The sequence below is a fragment of the Cololabis saira genome, chromosome 21 (assembly GCF_033807715.1).
Source record: "Cololabis saira isolate AMF1-May2022 chromosome 21, fColSai1.1, whole genome shotgun sequence".
NCBI classification, from domain to species: domain Eukaryota; kingdom Metazoa; phylum Chordata; class Actinopteri; order Beloniformes; family Belonidae; genus Cololabis; species Cololabis saira.
In genome coordinates this window covers 9736675-9755742 of record NC_084607.1, presented here as the reverse complement: position 1 = coordinate 9755742, position 19068 = coordinate 9736675, and the positions used below count along the sequence as shown (strand labels likewise).

Sequence of the window (19068 nt, the reverse complement as noted above, 5' to 3'; positions counted from 1 at the left end):
TTCCCCCTTACATTACTTCTATACTTTAAGTAGTTTTGAAACCAGTACTTTTATACTTTTACTTGAGTAAAAAACTTCTACAGGAGTATTTTTAAACTCTAGTATCTATACTTCTACCTGAGTAATGAATGTGAATACTTTTGACACCTCTGTGTTCAACTACTGAGGCCAACAAACACTTCAGCTGAAAAAAATCACGATGTCAATGCTGAAAGGGACTAAAATGGAGCAATTCAGATGAGTGTGAGTGTGTGTAACAAGAGTTTCACCAACACTAAAATAGTGAAACCTAAAATAGTTATCTGCTTCTAAATGTGCACATTACAGCTCTTTAATAGTAAAAACAAACAAACAAAAAAGAGTGAGCCACCTTGCAAGTGAAATACTTTAAAATACGTACAGATATCATGTTTGAAACATGTGTTTTTCGGTCACACAAAACTCAAAAAAAAATTTTCTTTACTGTGCCACAACCACATAAAGAGCTAGTGTTGAGTAAAGATGACAGCGTTTGCACAAGCATTAAAGCCTTGACATGTTAAAATTAACTGTTTTTCTTCTAGAAAAAGCAGTCCATGTGTTTCCTTAACCCAATTTGTGCCCAGAAGCAGACAAGAATCTGACAACGGTTAAAAACAGGAAGTGGATCCAGTTTGTTATTTTTTTCTCTGCGGAGAAACAGAGAAGCTGCACAGTTTCATTCAAAGTATTTTTCTTCCCTCCCCCACACTTTATCGAGGGCTTTCAAGTGAATGACACACAGCAGAATGCAGACGCTAATAGGACTGGCAGTAAACAGGCCGCTGCTTTCAAGCCTGTGTTGGCTTAAATACAAATTTAAGGCACGACCGGGAGGCAGGTGACAGTTTTAGTAACCGTTTTAGTAACTGTTTGGCGTGGGATTCTTTTCCCCCTTGCAAATATATGATTGCAAAGGATCTGAAGGCATTAAATCAGTGTTTATTCCTCTCAGAAAACACGGTTGTTTCCATTTCTTTTGGTAAAGCTGCATCGTTGCAGGTTGGCCTGATCATATCAATGTAAAAAAAACAGTCACCAGATATCAGTTTATCTGATTAATTTTTATTCAGAAATGTAGATTTTGATGTTCAGATATGGGTATCTTCTCTTCTAGATACAGAGGCCAATGAACCGTTTTGGACCAGGGGAGAATCAGGAGACTGAAAATTGATTGTTAGAAGAATAGACTCGTGGTAGTCAACGATTAGGACATGTAAAGAGTGAGTCTGGAGTCGTACAGGAGGATCTGAGTTAATTAATCTGCCGATCAACCAAAGTTAATGTGTCCAACAACTGTTCAGATGTTTCATCCCGAACAACATCCTGAACAACAAATGGATCTCAGCAGTAGACCAAGATTATACATCTCCACTGACGCCAGGACGCTCGCGCTTGTTTGAAGAGAGGATGCACTTCAGGTCCTGCTTCTGCACTTTATCTGGCTGCTAAATTACCATCTGTGTGTCATGAAATTCAGATAAACATGTTGCCTTTTCATTTTGATGAAAGCTTTTATACCAAACTGACCAGAAGCACGAAGCAACGACCTTATCGGGCTTCTAAAGGGAGAAATCTGACCTTTTTATGACTTACAGGATAAAAATATTACATTTCACCAAAAAAGCAGTTTTATTGAAGTGTCTTTGTGCTTCAAAGATCAATATTTATGCCATGTGCAGGATAGCAAACACTAGAGCTCTGGTATTTGATTGCTAAATTCTTGCATTGACTTGGCCAGGCATGATGTCTCGAGAAAGAAGAGGCCGTAGATCGACCCGTGAGACCGGCCGCCCGGCATCAGTTAGACGCACCATTACACCACGTGAATATTTCATTAAAATTTTTATTTTTTTTTATGTAATGTGTATGTGTGTGTATTAATTGATTTGTTTGGTTCTCAAAAAAAAAAATAGGTCAAATGGAAATACAGATAGAACATCAATGGAAAGAGGGGGATTGGTTCTCAGGCAAAACAGAAATGGAAATTATAAATAAATAAATAAGTAAAAATGAAGACAGATGACAAATCAGGTGTGTAGAAAGTTTTTGAGTGTGTCAAGGAGTATGTTTTTCCCAATGTGCTATGATTTTTTTTTTCTTGTATTTCCAGTATTTCCACGTGAACATTTCAGATGGTTTCACCCGTTAATCAGCTGGTATTGTGTTTTCTGAACCCGGCCTCACTCTTGGCTCTTTTGGCAGCAGACTTGGGTTCGGTTCAAAAACGTCCATGAAATTGTGACAGAAAGAAAAGAAAGTCAGATATGGGGAGGCAAAGAGGCAAAGGCGACTTACTGGATGCATTATAGCAAAGGAGTGATTTTCTCTGCAATCACGGTCTATTTTTCTCCATCAGTCTTCATCTTGCCGTTTTCTCTCTCTCTGCATTATACCTCTTTGAACATCATTACTCCTTCAGTCCTCTCTCCCCGCTGTCTTATCATCTATCTTGCTCTGTTGTCAGCATGTCATTCCTCCGCTCTATTCTCCCGCTGCTCATTCTCTCTCAGCCCCTTCTCTCTTTTCTCCATCTCTTCATTCTCTCTGCAGGCCTCCATCTCACGGTTTCCCTCCCTTCTTTCAAATCAAGTCGTGAGCACTCAGCCCTCCCTGCTCATTACGCCAGGTCTTTAAGGAGGGAGGAGGCACAGGAGAAATGGATCTCCCCTCCTTCCCGCTACGTCGTGGAGGCTGTTCAGGAGACAATCCTGGGCCCACATCCATCTCCATTAGTGGGATAGCAGAGCGGCCGGTGCGACCCCCTCTGCTGCCCCAACCGGCTGGCCTGTATCACGTTTCACTGCCCGCTATTTTTCCAGGTGGAAAGAGAAAGCCGGGCGATGGCTGGGAACCAGGAGGGAGAGCGAGGACGCGACCGATGATTTAGAAGTCCTCGTACGTACGACCGGGACACAGTACCAGCGGGAGGCCTGACCTTTCCACATCATGCAGTATATACAAAATTGATTTAACAGGAAAACACTCGGAGTACATTAGAGAAAGAGCTTAGATGGTCAGACCAGGTCACGTGTGACAAAAAGCTGAATGTTTAACCCACCCCCCCCCCCCCCCCCCCCCCCAAAAAAAACCTGATACTCCAGAGGGAATTTTTGCTGGAAGCATGGACATCAGTTTTCCAGGGATTCTTGTTTCTACACAGCACGACTCATATCTGTTTTTGGTTTCAAATGTTCCCATTTCAACTGTTTCAGCTTCAGTTGGATCAGTTTTAGGGGAAAATCCCAAACCCCGAGAGACTCTTGTTCAGGTTCATTTGAGTTGAACTGTGGGATTATGGGTAAAATTAGACAACAAAGCTAAACGTTCACAGTGCTACGGCAGGAATATATTTCTCTAGCTTCCAGATATTTGGAAATTCGGTCATACATATTGACCTCACGTGTCTTTGTATGGCTCTGTCAGGTTTTCTCAGCATTGGTGATTATGCGTGTATTTCTTCACACAACCACAAGAGGACACTAGCAGCTGTGGATCAGCAAATCTGAAGTCTATTTATTGGGTTGACAGCCGTTCAGAATATTAAAGATGGGACTGGAGTATTTCAAATTAACCTTTTTGAGCCATTTTAAGGCAAGGCAAGGCAAGTTTATTTGTGTAGCACAATTCAACACAAGGTAATTCAAAGTGCTTTACATCGACATTAAAAGCGGAAAGACACAATTAAACCCTAAATGACAAATACAATGAAATAAAATGATGAGGTAAAATAATAAAAAGCACAAGTTGTTAAAAAGTAAGAGCAGTAGAGTACAGCAGGTAAGTATTTAATTTAAGAGTACGCTTCAGTAAACAGTAATGTTTTTAAGCCTGATTTAAAGGAGCTGACAGTTTGAGCAGACCTCAGGTCTACAGGAAGATCATCCTGTACACCTGATCACTTTGTTATAATTCTGTCTTAGTCAGTATTTTGTTGATCTGACGTGGATGTTGAACGGCGACAAGACAGCGGATCATGAAATGTTGTCATGAAGCTTCTAACTCGGATCAAGTCCCACCTCACATGGTTTTCTCCTCTTCTGGAGCTGCTCTCTGTTGTGGGGTGCCTCAGGGGTCTGTTTTGGGTAGAATGTTATTTTCACTGCATATGTTGCTTTTGGGGTGCTTTTTTTTTTTAATTTAATTTTTTTTTTACTTCCCATTGTTACATTGATGATCTCCAGGATTAAAATCCCTTTATGTTAGACAGCAGAAGCCCGTCTGAGAGTCATTTTAGATGAAAATAACCGAAGCAAACCAAAAATCAGTGTGGTTGTCAAATCAATCTTTTTTCAAGAGTAGAGTGGTGAAGTCTTATATCCTCCCATCTTATCAGATCTCCTTCACATGCCGACCCTTGTAAACGCACCAAAGATAACCAGCAAGCCGTTTCTCTACATAAAAATAAAGAGTCGATTAAGATTTGCTGTTTTTTTAAAAGGCAGTTAAAAATAAAGTTAAAAGCAGGCCGAGGGTGTTCACTCAGCGCGATGTCATCTTTACACATTGTGCTGAAAACCCCCCAAGATATTCACAGACAACATGCTGCTGTCACATTGGTCATTGTTTCAGTATTTTAGTAGGTTACGGTAGATAGACTGTATAGACTTATAGCACTGGGGTTATTTTTTGGCCAGGTAGAAATGCCTCCAAGTGTTTTGGTGGTGGGAAATAGACGGACAACAAGCCAGATCTGTTTTTGTGACAAATTAAGATCAAGCTTCCTGGAAGAATCCCATCGCCAGCTGTGATTTCTGAGAATAAGAGAATACAATAAACAAATGTGGGAACTTTTGGCCTCATTCAGAGCCCATTACAAGATCACATTTAGCCTGTGGGAACAATTTCCCTGGAATGGCTCAGGAGCGGTCCGAATAAATCCAGGGTTCTGGTGTTGAGGTGATGGAGGAGCGCATGTCAGACGTAAATGAGGTACATTTGGTTGTGCTACCACCTGGCCCAGAGCGCCACAAACACGAACACGCTCTCAGGCTTCCCCTCAAATCCACGTCTGCCATTCTGCCTCATCGGGACGTGCCAGACCGGAGGAAAAACCTAAAGGGCAAAGTTCAGGAAACAATTAAGGGAAAAATGACTGCACACCAGTCCACCAAACTCCAGTTACCTTTGGGATATGTGTCTGTTTCTCAGAATGTTTCCCTCGTTAAATAATTAACCCCACAACTTGAGGCCACAAAAGAGGAAGAGTGACACAGCTGTGTGTTAAAAATGTCGACGCCATCTGCTGCGTGAGCGGGGGACGGAGACGACGGGATGGCCAGGTTTGGACTTTCTGCTTGGGGCTAATTTGGCCTTCAGGTGTCCTGACACTCTGCTGGTGATGTGGATTATGGCTTTTTGGTGTCTTTTGTGTTAGAACCTCAACTAAGTTTTGGGGTTTTGGTTTTGACACGAGGAAACCTGCTAGACGCCATGCAAACGCTTCAACAAGCCTCTGACTTTTTTGGTGCGTAGCAGATCAAAAATTACTCATCCAAATCTTGTTTTAGTGCAAGATGCTGAAGATAGTTGAAGCTTAAAACCCCGGCATGCCAGCAGTACCGTCGTTTCTCAGTCCTCCAGGCTCCAGCACAGATGCTGGTTTACCTGCTGCAGTTGCTTGCTCTGCATTAGGGCTGGGCGATATATCGAGATTTAAATATATATATCGATATATTTTCAAACGCGATATGGTACGAGACAATATCATTTATATCGATATAGCTTTTTATTTATTTATTTTTAATGATTTTGATATAGCTTATTTTGTGACAAATTGACTTGAATGTTTTATTTGAGATTTGCACAAATGTTTTGTTACTTGCACAACTGTCAACCTCAGTGGAAAAGTCTGCCTGTTACTGTCTACATTGTATTAATTGCACAGTGTATTTTACGGTAATTTAATTGTTATGCAGGAAAGGGATATTTGTTTTATTTTATTCAAGAAGCATTTTTATTCTATATATGCAGGCAGTTTATTTTTATTTCATTTGTTTTATACATTTTGATATTGTGCAGACCTCTGTTAATAAAGGTACCTGTGTGACATTTGGCACGAGGCTTTGTATTAAAACTGACTGTTTTTTTAAGGGTTTGCCTCAGAAAAAAATGAAGCTAACAGAGATGCTATGCTATAATGCTTTGGCGGAAACCCCAATTATGTCACAGAAAAAATATCGATATATATCGAGTATCGCCATTCAGATAGAAAATATCGAGATATGACTTTTGGTCCATATCGCCCAGCCCTACTCTGCATGGAGACCCCATCAGTGGCACCTGGAACCACCGGAAACGTATTAAGGTCGTTTTTCTTTCTCCTTGCTGCAGAAAAGGAAGAAGTTGCTCAGGAGAACCAAACAAATATAGTGCGCTGAGGCCGATGACGGAGCGATGCAGAGCATTGCTACTCCCAGGCTTACTGCAGCTGTCTCTCTGTGGCTGGACGCATTAATGGAGGCTACTTTGCAGATGTGTGATGCAGATAATTAACTACGGCCAACGCGGAGAGCTGAAGAAGCTGTTGGTGTCTCAGAACCACAGAGACGGAGGAAAGGAGAGATAAAACAACTCACAGGTTACTTTGATTGCTGCTTTTTCTTCATAAAACAGTTGACCCTGAACGCTGCGTGTAAACGTGCAGCTTACTCATGAGACGTGCTTATAAAAGTAAACTTTTTCACATCAGATTCTGCTCCCTTCGACCTTTCTATACCACCATCATCGCCTTTGGATGATGGATTGTCGGCTTGTTGCAGGACTGAGCGCGAGTTTTCACAACGTCCTTCAGGTTGACTGAATTCCCATCAAACAGACGTCGGGCGCGAGGTAAATCACCGTTTACTGAGGTGCTAACAAGGATGGATGTTTGTCTTGATACTTTTTTAATTTGGTTATGACATCGTAACTTAACGTTGGTAAACACTGATCTGATTTATCCCCTTTTAGAAAGGTTCCAAGCCTGGATAAACGTGGAGGGCCGCGTCAGGAAGGGCATCCGACGTCAAATCTACGCCAAAACAAACGAGGGACGCAATGATCTGCTGTGGCAATCCTTCAGATGGATGAACGTAATAAAAAGCTGCATGCATTCTTGATCTTAAATTGAGTAGTTTACAACAGAAAATGTCTCAGAGTGTCTCAGAGTACCTCTCTCCACCCTCAGCTATGCTACTATATGTGGGACACAGGGAAATGTGGAAGTAGAGGGTTATGGTTGGTTCTAGTTTAAATATCCACCATACTGAGCATTTAAAGCTAGGATTTGGGCTCCTGACAGTAAAACGTCAGTCATACTTGGTACCAGGTTGGTCCTGCTGTGGCTTATTATCACCCTGACGGAAGTATTTTGCTTCGGATCTTTGCTCTTTCCCTGTGAGGTGCTGGACACTTTATACCTTCACGCTGTCATGCATGTCGAAGGGAAATAAAACCATTTCTGCTCGAGATAGTTTTATTTTATGACCATATCTTTCTAAGAGATGGCTATAAAGGCTAAGAATAACTAAGTTCTTATTTGATATGACACTAATAGAGACTATTTCATACACGGCGGGGTCCATGACTATAATCCAATGTAAATACAACCTTTAACATAACATGTGGATGAATGACTTTAATCATCCACATTGCAGCCAGTGGTCTTTTTACTGTGGAAGAAAATAAATGGTTGAGTGGAGAAGCCTGAGCTCTGTGGCTTGAATGACAACAACATAAAGGGATGTAAAGAGGCTATTGGGATGCAAGCTGTGTATCGACAGATATGTGACGGCGCCTCCTGCAAAATCAGATATTCAAACAGAAATGAAAACCACGCAAATGAATACAGATTTACGCTTTAGAGCCAAGAATTGTAGTAAAATAGACATATACGGTCAATGATATGGAAGCTTCTTTAAGCATAGACTCAAAAAGGTGTGCATGACGTTTTGTCTCTGTGCTGAGGATTTCCAGGACATTAGCAACCAGCCATGTATGCCGGTTGAGTAAACATGAGAGGTTATGGCCTTTGATCACTGCCAGTGAGACAGAGAGCATGATGGGATGGACATGCAGGATTCGCTACGGCCCTAACAAACACATGCACAGAGATGCACGTCCCTCCATCAGACCGGTGCCGTTTGTCAGAAGTGACTCTATCAAATGGAGAGGAGGAAACACCAAAATGTGGACACCAATCTGCAACGTGCTACCTGTTGTTTCTTTCCCAGCATCACTCAGTTTAATTCAGTTATCTAACTTGAGGAAGTCCAACTCTGCGGAGGATCATTTTCAGGAGGTGAAGAATGCTTGGAGGAAGGCGGAGGAAGAGGATCCGGTTATGAATGATTGTCATTCAATATCTACCATCCACCTAACTGCATTAGTCCAATTTCAATGCTCGGCTGCCAATACACATCTGCAGCCTGCTCTGAATCCATGCCTCGCTTTTAACAGCACGTCCGCTCGACACGACTTTGCCCTCAGCGATTCTTTTCATTTTCTTCCCTTTGTCTCCCGTCTCTATTCAGGTGTCCTGTCTTAATAACAGACGCTCCTTTGATCCCGGGGTGTCACGCTTGCGTTACACTAACTCTTTTGCCTGCAGGGACCAACACTCTTGTTTGTTTGTGCAAGTAATAATTATGGCAGGACATTTTGAATTAGAATAAAATGTTGATTTATAAAGCAGAAACTTATTCAGCTGCTTAACGGCTCTCAGAGTTTAAAACTCCACCATCCCCTGCAGCCATCATCCATCTGGATAACTATTTAGTCCAGTTGAAGTCTCACCAGGATGAGAATGGAAAGAAATAAGAAGAGAGTGACCTTTCTTTTTTCAGTGAATTACAAAATGATCTTCACTTAAGCCTGAGAAGAGAGTGAGAAGTCAAGAAACTGCATTAGCGATCACAAAGACTGTTCAAAGCAATAAAATCCATCCGTTCATTCAGCCATTATCTCCACTTCTCCCTCTCCGTGGTCACGGGGCTCTGCTGGAGCACATCCCAGTTATCTCCAGGTGAATGGTGGTTGCACACCGTGGACGGGTTCCCAGTGCACCGCGGGGCATATCCACGAATCCCAACCAAAGCTTAAACATACTTGCATGGCACCGGACAGAAAAACCTGCTCCTGTGGGATAATCAGAAAGTACTAAAAAGAAACAATAAAAACAAAAGTCTTTGGCGAGTATATTCAGTTCAGTGAAAGTTTCATTGACTACCGGCCACAGACAGACATCAGGGTGCCTTTGTTTTACATCAAAACAAAAACTCTCAGGTATATAAAGTGCATGTTAAAGATCAGTGGCAGTTCATCCACGTAAGCAGAGGAAGCAGTGCTTCATTAAAAAAATAGATTGTTCAGATAAACTCTCGATAAGTTCAAACAAGAGTTCTTATCAGCTCAAGAAATTTCTATTTGAAGGATCTGTATAATACGACGGAGTATTAGGGCCAAACTAAGACAAAAAAAATTTGGAAATTACGGGAATAAAGTTATAATATAATGAGAATAAAGTCGTAAAATTACGAGAATAAAGGCGTAATGTTGTGAGAATAAAGTCGTAATAGAATAAAGTCGTAATATTATGAGAATAAAGTCGTAATATTACGAGAATAAAGTCGTAAAATTACGAGAATAAAGTCGTAAAATTACGAGAATAAAGTCGTAACATTACGAGAATAAAGTCGTAATGTTGCGAGAATAAAGTCGTAATATTATGAGAATAAAGTCGTAATATTATGAGAATAAAGTCGTAAAATTATGAGAATAAAGTTGTAATATTATGAGAATAAAGTCATAATATTATGAGAATAAAGTCGTAAAATTACGAGAATAAAGTTGTGACATTACGAGAATAAAGTCGTAATGAATAAAGTGGTAATTTATGAGAATAAAGTCATAGTATTATGAAAATAAAGTGGTAATTTATGAGAACTCTAACAGGAAGAGCAGTCTTCTCCCTGTGTTAAAATGAAGAATATTGAGCATCTTGTGAAGTTATATATATAATATATTACAACTTTATTCTCGTAATATTACGACTTTATTCTCATAATTTTACGACTTTATTCTCATAATTTTATGACTTTATTCTCATAATTTTACGACTTTATTCTCATTACATTATGACTTTATTCTCGTAATTTCCTTTTTTTGTTTTTTTGTTTGGCCCTAATACTCCGTCGTAGTATAAGTTATTGGCCAGCTGACATTTTACTTAGCCGTTAAGAATCATTTGTGCGTTTGTGTAAAGCTGATGTTGACTGAACCATATGGTTTGACTCCTCTAGTTTCAACCCACTGGCTGATTATCCTGCTTGTTCCAACGAGAGATCGTCACAGAGAGTAGCAGCATGTTTTCTTCATCTGGGTTCTTTAGATTACGAAGAAAACCTGAACGGAAACCTTCAGTTGATTGATTCAGAAGCTTCTTAACAAGTTTCTGAATCAATAATATCCCTATTAATGGGTGAGGACTCACCCATTAACGAGGATACATCTGCTCCCGGCCTCAAATGTTGCAGCGTCCCGATGTGTCACGGCACCAAAAGGACACCTTCTATCTCATTTCTGGTGAGAAATGATATTCAGTCCTGGTCAGGACACGATTTTCTCTTTTTATTGCAGGCTTGTTAGTGAAGTCAGCGTGAGGGATGAGTATCTATGGTCCTAGAAAAGCAACAAAAGAGCAAAAAATATGACCATGTCAGTACAGAGACTGAAAAACCTGGGGATGTTCTCTAGCTCATTTATAACGGCTACAAATTTCAAAGGCAGGGGCTGCTTTAATAAAAAACTTGAATGAGGATTACAGAAAAAGGACGAATCTTATAAGCTCAAACACAAAACAGATATCAGCAGGAAATGACTTGAGTTAAAATAACAGTTTTGTTCATAAACAAATGGACTTTTCCAGCACATTCATTTCATATTTATATTTTTAACCTCAAATAGTTAGACTCTACCACATCTGAATGACAACATTCAGTTTCTGGCCCTCAATCACTGCCACTTCTACAGTTGTCATGGTTACTAGGGTATTTCTTCAGACGTTCGAAGGCAGAGCTGAAGCACAGCAGAGAGGGACTGCAAGGTGTTCACACTCTACTCACAGTTATCAACATGTGCTCTGAAGACTTAGAAGAGGAAGTAAAAATCATATTTGGTGGCTTTTAAACTAGGAAAAAGTCAGTTTTGAAAAAGTCGTATCTGTCACCACAATATGGTCATTTGAGGTTAAGAATGAGGTAACTCCTGCCATGTCTGCTCTGTTTGTTTTCCATTTTTGCAGCCGGTGCATCTTCTGTTTCTGCTTCATCTCTCCTATTGTTCCCCACGCCTGTTCCCAGTCATCTTCCTCTGAGTCGTCACGGCTGTGTCCTATTGTTTTCCTCTCCTTTGTGTAAATTGCCTGCGGGATCCTCATTTAACATTAGTCCGTCTGTTTTGAGAGACAAGCATTCAAGTAAGGCTTAAAGTGTTTTTCTTTTTTTAACTCTCCTTTAGCTTCAGCGATTTGGATCTCACCACCCGTCTAATTGATTGTTGGCACGCTGACCTTTTTAGAAGGAACCATAATTGACTGGACCTGCCAGCAGAGTAAAAGCTATAGCAAGACAGCAATGTCCCACCCCTGTAAATAAGTGAATATCAATCTGTTTCTGAACCTCTCTCTCTCCCTGCACGCTCTCACCAGCAGGATTTTAGACTAGCAACAAAGGTGGTCCCAGTGAAATGGCCAGCCACAACTCTTTCTTTACCTGTAGGTTGTGAATAGTATGTGGGTCAAAGACGTATAAGGTTTTCAAAGTAGGAAAAAAATGAAACAGCAATTACAATTCCCTAAAATACTTTTTTATGTTCATTGGAGTGTCACCTATGTCCCTATATTAGTTATTTTCAAGAATAAATCAATAATTCATTTTTATTGTGATTCACATGAATGTACCCTGGTAAAATGTCATTCAGTATAACGCCAAGTGTTTTTTCAAACAATTTCATTTTATGCCCATTTTTTCATAATCACAAGGTTTTATATCCATGCTTAGACTGGCAGAAATATAACTACCCAGAAAAAATGACACTATTTCATTTTTAATAACAAATATTTGATGCATCATGGGTACAACTCAAAATTTGTTGAAGGTTTTCTACAAAAACGTCCTGCCTTGCACTGAAAATAATGTAAAAATCTATGAAAATATCTTTCACTTCATCCTTTGAGATTTGTTTTTGTCTTTCTGAGTCAACAAAACAAAGTTATTGTATTTTAATATAAAATACTGGTGTGATACTGAATGACAATATTTTGTTACCCTGAATGACACATCTCACTCCGGCCCACAAATATTGATTAAATGTGATTTCTTCAGCAATAACAATAATTATCCTATGAACTATTATTAGTAGCAGCATTATTATTTTTTCTTTTAGCTACTTTTTGTTTTATAACATTTTGTGAAACATAGGATGAGATGTTTAAAATGTGCAGGAAGAGAGAGAGAGAAAGAGAGAGAGAGAGAGAGAGAGAGAGAGAAATGACCCATGCGCCACACACATAAAGGATATGGGTTTTACTATGCAATATATTTTAACAGACACATGAGGAACAATTTCATTCACAGGATTTCATAGGACAAAGCATTAATTAAAAAAACATTCCATCAACATAGTGTTAAAACTGTTTTCCTTAAAATCATTATGAAACAATGGATTTCTTTTTCAAAGTGATATCATGACATTCATCAGGCATTTGAAAGAAAATGCATAAAAAGTAATTCAACCAACATTAAAACATTGTACTTGTACAAGTTGTTCAGGGGGCTGCTCAAAAGAGTTTCTTTCAATGGATTCCGGAGTTAAGTTCATCACCACATTCACTTGTTTGATTTTTTCACGGCGCCGCCTCTGGTTTAATCTCCATTTTTCCCTCTTTTTTTCAGCATCTGATTGCGTCATTATATATAGATCGGTGGATGATCAGGATTGCCATCCTTCCCCCTCTTTCTTCTCTGATAGCTAAAAAACAAAAATGTAATAGTTATGACTGACACATCCATTAAATGTTATTAGTAGTCTATTAATAGTAGGCTATAAAATGATAAAAAGTTTAAAAGTTAAATCAACTCCCTCTTCCATTCTCTCTTAAACATTTTTTTTACTATTTCATTGCTAATGTCAATAATAATCACTTTACTAGGATTTGGTCTATGGCAACACTTTATGTTGCATTAAGTTGCATTATTACACAATTATTGCACAATAGTTAACGTTGTAATTAACGTAAAATGGTACTGGTAAATTTCTATCCCGCGCAAGTACACAAATGCAATCTATAATTCATAATTAACCTAACCCGGGTGTGTGTGTGTGTGTGTGTGTGTGTGTGTGTGTGTGTGTGTGTGTGTGTGTGTGTGTGTGTAATATTATATTAACTGATATAATCCATCAGTCATACCTTAACTGCAGTGCAATAAAATAGTAACTACAGTGTAATAGTGCAACTTAATGGTAAAGCTTTATATCCCAGTACTGTATATCCTATTCTGTTGCTGACACCATAAAACCACAAAAACAATACCTTGCTCTTCTTCTGGCTAGTCTTTCCTCCCTAGCAACTGGATCTGCATTGATCTTTTGTCTGTGCCGTGCAGCCCTCTCCTTATTAGACAATGGCATCTACAGTATAAAGATAATGTCTTGAAATACCTTAAAATGCCATAAAAATAGTTTAAAACAATACTATTCAGTATCAATACAACAATAAAATATGAATTGCATGATAATATGTTGTGAAAACATGGGATAATAAAGCTAATGTCATTCAGCATAACGGGTGACATTGTGGTATAACATGAAACTTTTGTTGTGCTGAAGGACAAAAGCGCGACACTGAAGGACAGATTTCATACATAAACATATTTAACAGACAGTTCCTTGGCCACCTATATAATGTAATGCTCTTGTAAAACCTGTAAAGATTATCCTTACTTTTCATGTTTAATGTAAGTATTTATAAAACAATAACATTAAAAGTATGTTTTCTGTGTTGTACTGAAGGACATACTTTTTTGTTCCAAAGGTTACAAGAGGGAGAAAAGGTGAAATCATCAAATATTTCAGAGAGATTTACTCACCTCATCACATTGATAGAGGGTCTTCAAGGGGTCTTCTTTGTGATGTCACACACTGTCACATGATTACCATCATGTGATATGCCTTAAAATGCCTTTTTACCATTGTTACACTGAATGACATTGATGAAAGGCAAAAGTCCGGACAAAAGTTATTCAAGTTTTTAAATATTTTTTACATACAGTATGATGGCCATTATTCGATATATTGTTGCAAACACTAACACAATTATGCCATGAGTGTTCATTTATATTTTTAGGATGAATTTCTACATTTTAAAAACACTTTTGTCATTAGAATTTAAACCCGGACAGTTACACTGAAGGACATTTTGAGACTTTAGAGCTCAATAACTTCCTTAATTTAATAGTTAGCAACACAAATATTTCTGGGTCAAAAGAAGGATATGAGTTGAGTGATTTAATATTATACATATATATATTTATCTTTTTATGTTAAATGAAGAGCCCTCGGACACCAAATTTACACGTCTCGTCTTTGACCCATATACTGCATACTAGAACCGTGGTCATCTTGGCAAAAACTGGCGATGGGACTAACTGGTTTCCACCGTATTAGTGCATTGCCTTATGGGATATGGCAGAACATTTATGTACTTGCTGGGTGTACGATTGTTCATATTCTGCATAATATGTACTACATTGCATTGGTTTAAAAAAAAGTCTGATCTCTTGGCCACTGGGTTCAGTTGGTTACCATCGAGTCAATTTCCGGTGAAGACCTTTGTTAGTTTGGGTAAAAACTGTTTCATCTAACTTGAAACTGTGTCTAAGTGAGCAATTTTCCTTTCATTTGACCCATTTTTTTAAAAAGTCACATTTTCGAGGTCTGCTCTGAATATTTAAAACAGCTGGTTGTACATCTGGGCACAACGTGTCCCCCCCTCGGCCTGGAAGACCTTTTGCTGTGGGTCCAAAAGAAAACATCTCAAACACAAAATGCATGAGTTGCAAAAACTGCAGTTTTTCAAAGTCTACAGAAATCTCATCAAAATTAGGTTGATGTCTGCCCTGTTCAAACTTACTTATGTACTTTAGTTCCTTGTTTTTTTGTTTTCCCCCAGAATAAAGTGTAAACTGTCAAAAAAAAAAGATCAACACAGTCAATCAATTCTTGGATCTCATTCAAATCCCCATCGTATATTTAAATCAAATAGTACCCAGACTAACATCGTTTTGTCAGAAACATGGCCTAACATCTGAGGAAACGTGTTAAGTATTTAAACCTAGTCCGTATAAAATCCAGATGTTTAGCAACGTCAACGCAGATAAGTCTTTCAAGACAAGAGGGACTGCTCTGCTGCGGCTCACAGACAGTGTGACCCCGGTATTATGGTATAACCACACAGTCATTTCTTATCTTTCTGCTGCTGAGGTGACATATTGGATGATGTCAATGAATAAAGTCAAAGCCAAGCATGTTTTTTGTAAAACTGCAGAGGGAGGGATACTCAGAGAGGACACACATGTTTTCAACTGAGAGCCAAGTAGGGCGATACTACTTCACCTGTGACTTGTTACAGAGCCAAAAAAAACAAAAACAGGAATTATTGCTGTGATTCAACAAAGATGAGGATCGCTTGCAAACATAAACTGCAAACACATTACACGGTGAAGGCTGGAATCGGGCCAGAGCAGCAGGGGGACCTGCTCGTTCCCGCTGGCAGGTCGTCTTTTTAACTCTGAATCATCGGCTGTGACCTGCACGCTGCACTCAGATATCAGGTTTTCCAAGACAAGAACAAAGATGCTTCCTGAAACAGATGTCTCCATCGAGGTAACGTCACAACTTACACAGAATATATCACTACACTTACGTGAGACAGAAATGGCTGCTCAAACCTCCCATCTCAAAAATGAGTCTATTCTTGAATTTAGAGTTACAAAAGGGAAAAAACAACAAAAGGTGTCATGTCCTGCACACCCTTTTTTTGTTTTCTTTTATCAGTTCTTTCTACGGGCTGAATGAGCTCGCTGCTGCTCACATCAGATGCACGATAAATGACTTGGGCAACATTTAGGTGCACGGATCAGGATCAAAAGCAACGTGTGCTCTTGTCTGAACGCACTTATGTTCATTAAAGTGCCCCCCCCCCCCCCGCTCTGCAGGGACCCACCTTTACCATCCAACTGTACAAACCCAGACTTTTTTCTCATTGAGTTAAAGAGACAATTATTAACAACACACAACCTTTGGACGACATCAAAGCCGAGTCCAAATTCAAGACATTTTCATCGTTTCACGTTCCCTCTCATTTTCCACGTTTGGATGTTCAAAGCTCTTTTCTCAGCCGTATATACTTCCAGGAGAGCCGGCATTCCTTAGAGACGACTCGCTGCCAAGCGCTCATTTGTTTTGCCAAGATGGAAACCTGAATTTGATTGAAAAGTAAAAGAGTTTACTCAAAAATCAGTCAAATTCTGGAGGCGTTGCCTAGCAACACAGAAGGGATGCTTGTCGATCAGGTTGGTAAATAACTGTAGAAGAGTTATCCGAGAGTGGAAAGCAAGGTATCTTTCTGATGTTTTATCCGTGCAGCAGACGTACTTTTGGTCTGTGTGTGATTATAATATAATAATTTATCTTTTTACACAGATTTTTGACTTTGATAAATACTGAAACGTTGGATGTTGTCACATGAAAGGTGGTTTTGAAACTCTATATTAAGTTTTTACATTTTGACCTTCATTAAAATAGAAAATGTACTGTAAATAAATACTTGTATATGACGATAGTTGTGCATTGATGCTCTCGGTGCAGAGTATTTACTGAAATCAGTCGTTTTGGCAGCTGGTCCAGCAGGTTGGGGCTCTACGTCCACAGAGCAGTGGTTCAGAGATGGAGAGATCTGCAAGCCGTTTGAAGGATCAATTAGGTCATGTTTAAAGTCACATACAGAACCTGTGAGATCCCCCTGAAACGTAACTGTAAGTTTGTAAGACTTTGCAAAGTTTATAATGTGTAAGAGACAAGTTTCCTAAAACATCATTTTCAGCGCTGCGCTCCATTTACCTTGGAAGAAAATGGGAATGACATCACACCCAAGTTTATCAAATTCCAGGCGCAAAGTCTTGAAAAACATCACAGGAAGGTCATTGGGCTGGTTGGTAAAACATTTATCCCAGAAACCAAACATATAAAAAGCTTTGCTGTTGCGAGCGACTGTTAGCACATTTTTAATGGAGGATTTTGTATTAATGATTGTGATTTTATTAACCTTCATTCAACCAGGGAAATAAACTCTTGAGATTTACAATCTCTTTTTCAGGAGTTCTCTGACCAAAGCAGACAGCAGTTAAGTTGCAAACACATATAACTATAAAAACACCAAATATGTGCACAAGCGCCCCAACAACAGCGTCAAAGACTGCGGATATAAAGGCCTAAAATCACCATTTAATTCAAAGTTTCAACGGTCATTGTAACCGTGATCGGTTCACTGTAAACATCCACAGCCAGAAGTGGATGCATGTTGATTATTTATATAATGGTTGACATGTTGGAAAGAGACCAGAGCTTTGAGGTTTACCCGAGTCGGGAACGGCATGTTTAGATGCCTTCTCCCCGGTTCACTTCCGAGTTTAGAAACAGCGGAAAGAGACGAGCCTTGGGAGTGAAGAAGATAACTTCCAGAGCCCCCCGAAGAATAATCCTGCAGATAGGGTGGACAAATACCAAGAATAGCTGAGTATAGACTATGGAAAGACAAAGAGGAGCACCTGACCGAGCACACCAAGTACAGCGGCGAGTAAAAGCTTTGAGGCTCGTGATGAACCTCACAGCTCCAAGGTGGACTGTATCCAGTGGGCGCAGACGTTGGGAGGAGGCACGCTTGTAAATCATATGCTGCACGAGAGAGAGAGCATCATCAATCAAACTCCCTAAAAAGTATCTGTACTGTGAAACTAGTTCGATTTCAGGACTCTGAAAAGGATTCAGTACATGGAGACGCCTGATAAAAAGAAAACGGTATTTATTTCGACGTGTGAGAACGAAATGAGATAGATTGTATAATTGGCCGAGCGTTTGCTCTGCTGATGTGAGCAGCCACGTCCGAGCTGTGAGGGGGGCATTAAGGATGCTTTCTGATTGGACCAAAAGTTTAGAAACTTGCATTTCTCTGCATAAAAAGTATTTTATCAGCTAAACCATACTGCTCTTATATTCAGGACCAAAAGCATGACTATGTTTGAAGTATGTCACTTGTTCTTCCAGCCTTGGAGGTGCTATAGTTGGAACCTCGGACTTCCAGGTACAAATTTAACACACCACGAACCCTGATGAGGCTTGCTTATTACTGGCTTACTTTAGACTTATCGATATGTCATTAATGTAAGATCAATGCAGTTATCAATACACTGTAAAGTACAGCTGGAGGAGCAGTGAAAGCAGTGCTGAACACAGACGAGTGAACACGAGCTGTTCCATGCACCTCAGAGCCGGTGCATGTAAGAAGTCAAGTGAGTATTTTTAATTGCTTACAGTTCATACATTCTCCTGTTAGAACATATTAATTATATTAAACATCACGTACAGAGCCTAATAACTGACATTTACCACAACTATAAATTAATATGAAATGTTATCAAGGTTAGATACAGATAATGAGGTCACATTCAGGATGAACGAGAGCAGGTTTTGCTAGTTTCTTTCATTTATATCAAAAAGAGATACAAATAGCCCTATACCAAATGAATAAAGAAAGACAAAAAAAGGAGAAATGTGGCTCCGTCCTCCCCCTGAAAGAGCAGAGCAGTCCAGTTTCTGTCCAAAGTTCAGAAACCGAACCCCAAATCCAACATTTCCACGTCCAACACCACATCTATCTGGACGAGGGACGTGACTTATTTAACGCCCTCATACAGCAGCATTGGCGAAACCATATTTATCTTTGTGAATTGGAGA

At 39.5% G+C, this 19068-nt stretch overlaps 1 protein-coding gene across 1 annotated transcript in view; it reads left to right on the top strand.

The window, feature by feature from the left end:
* asb16 (ankyrin repeat and SOCS box containing 16) overlaps window positions 1–19068 on the top strand; it is a 333586-nt gene that overhangs the window by 79725 nt on the left and 234793 nt on the right. The gene's annotated exons all lie outside the window — the stretch shown is intronic.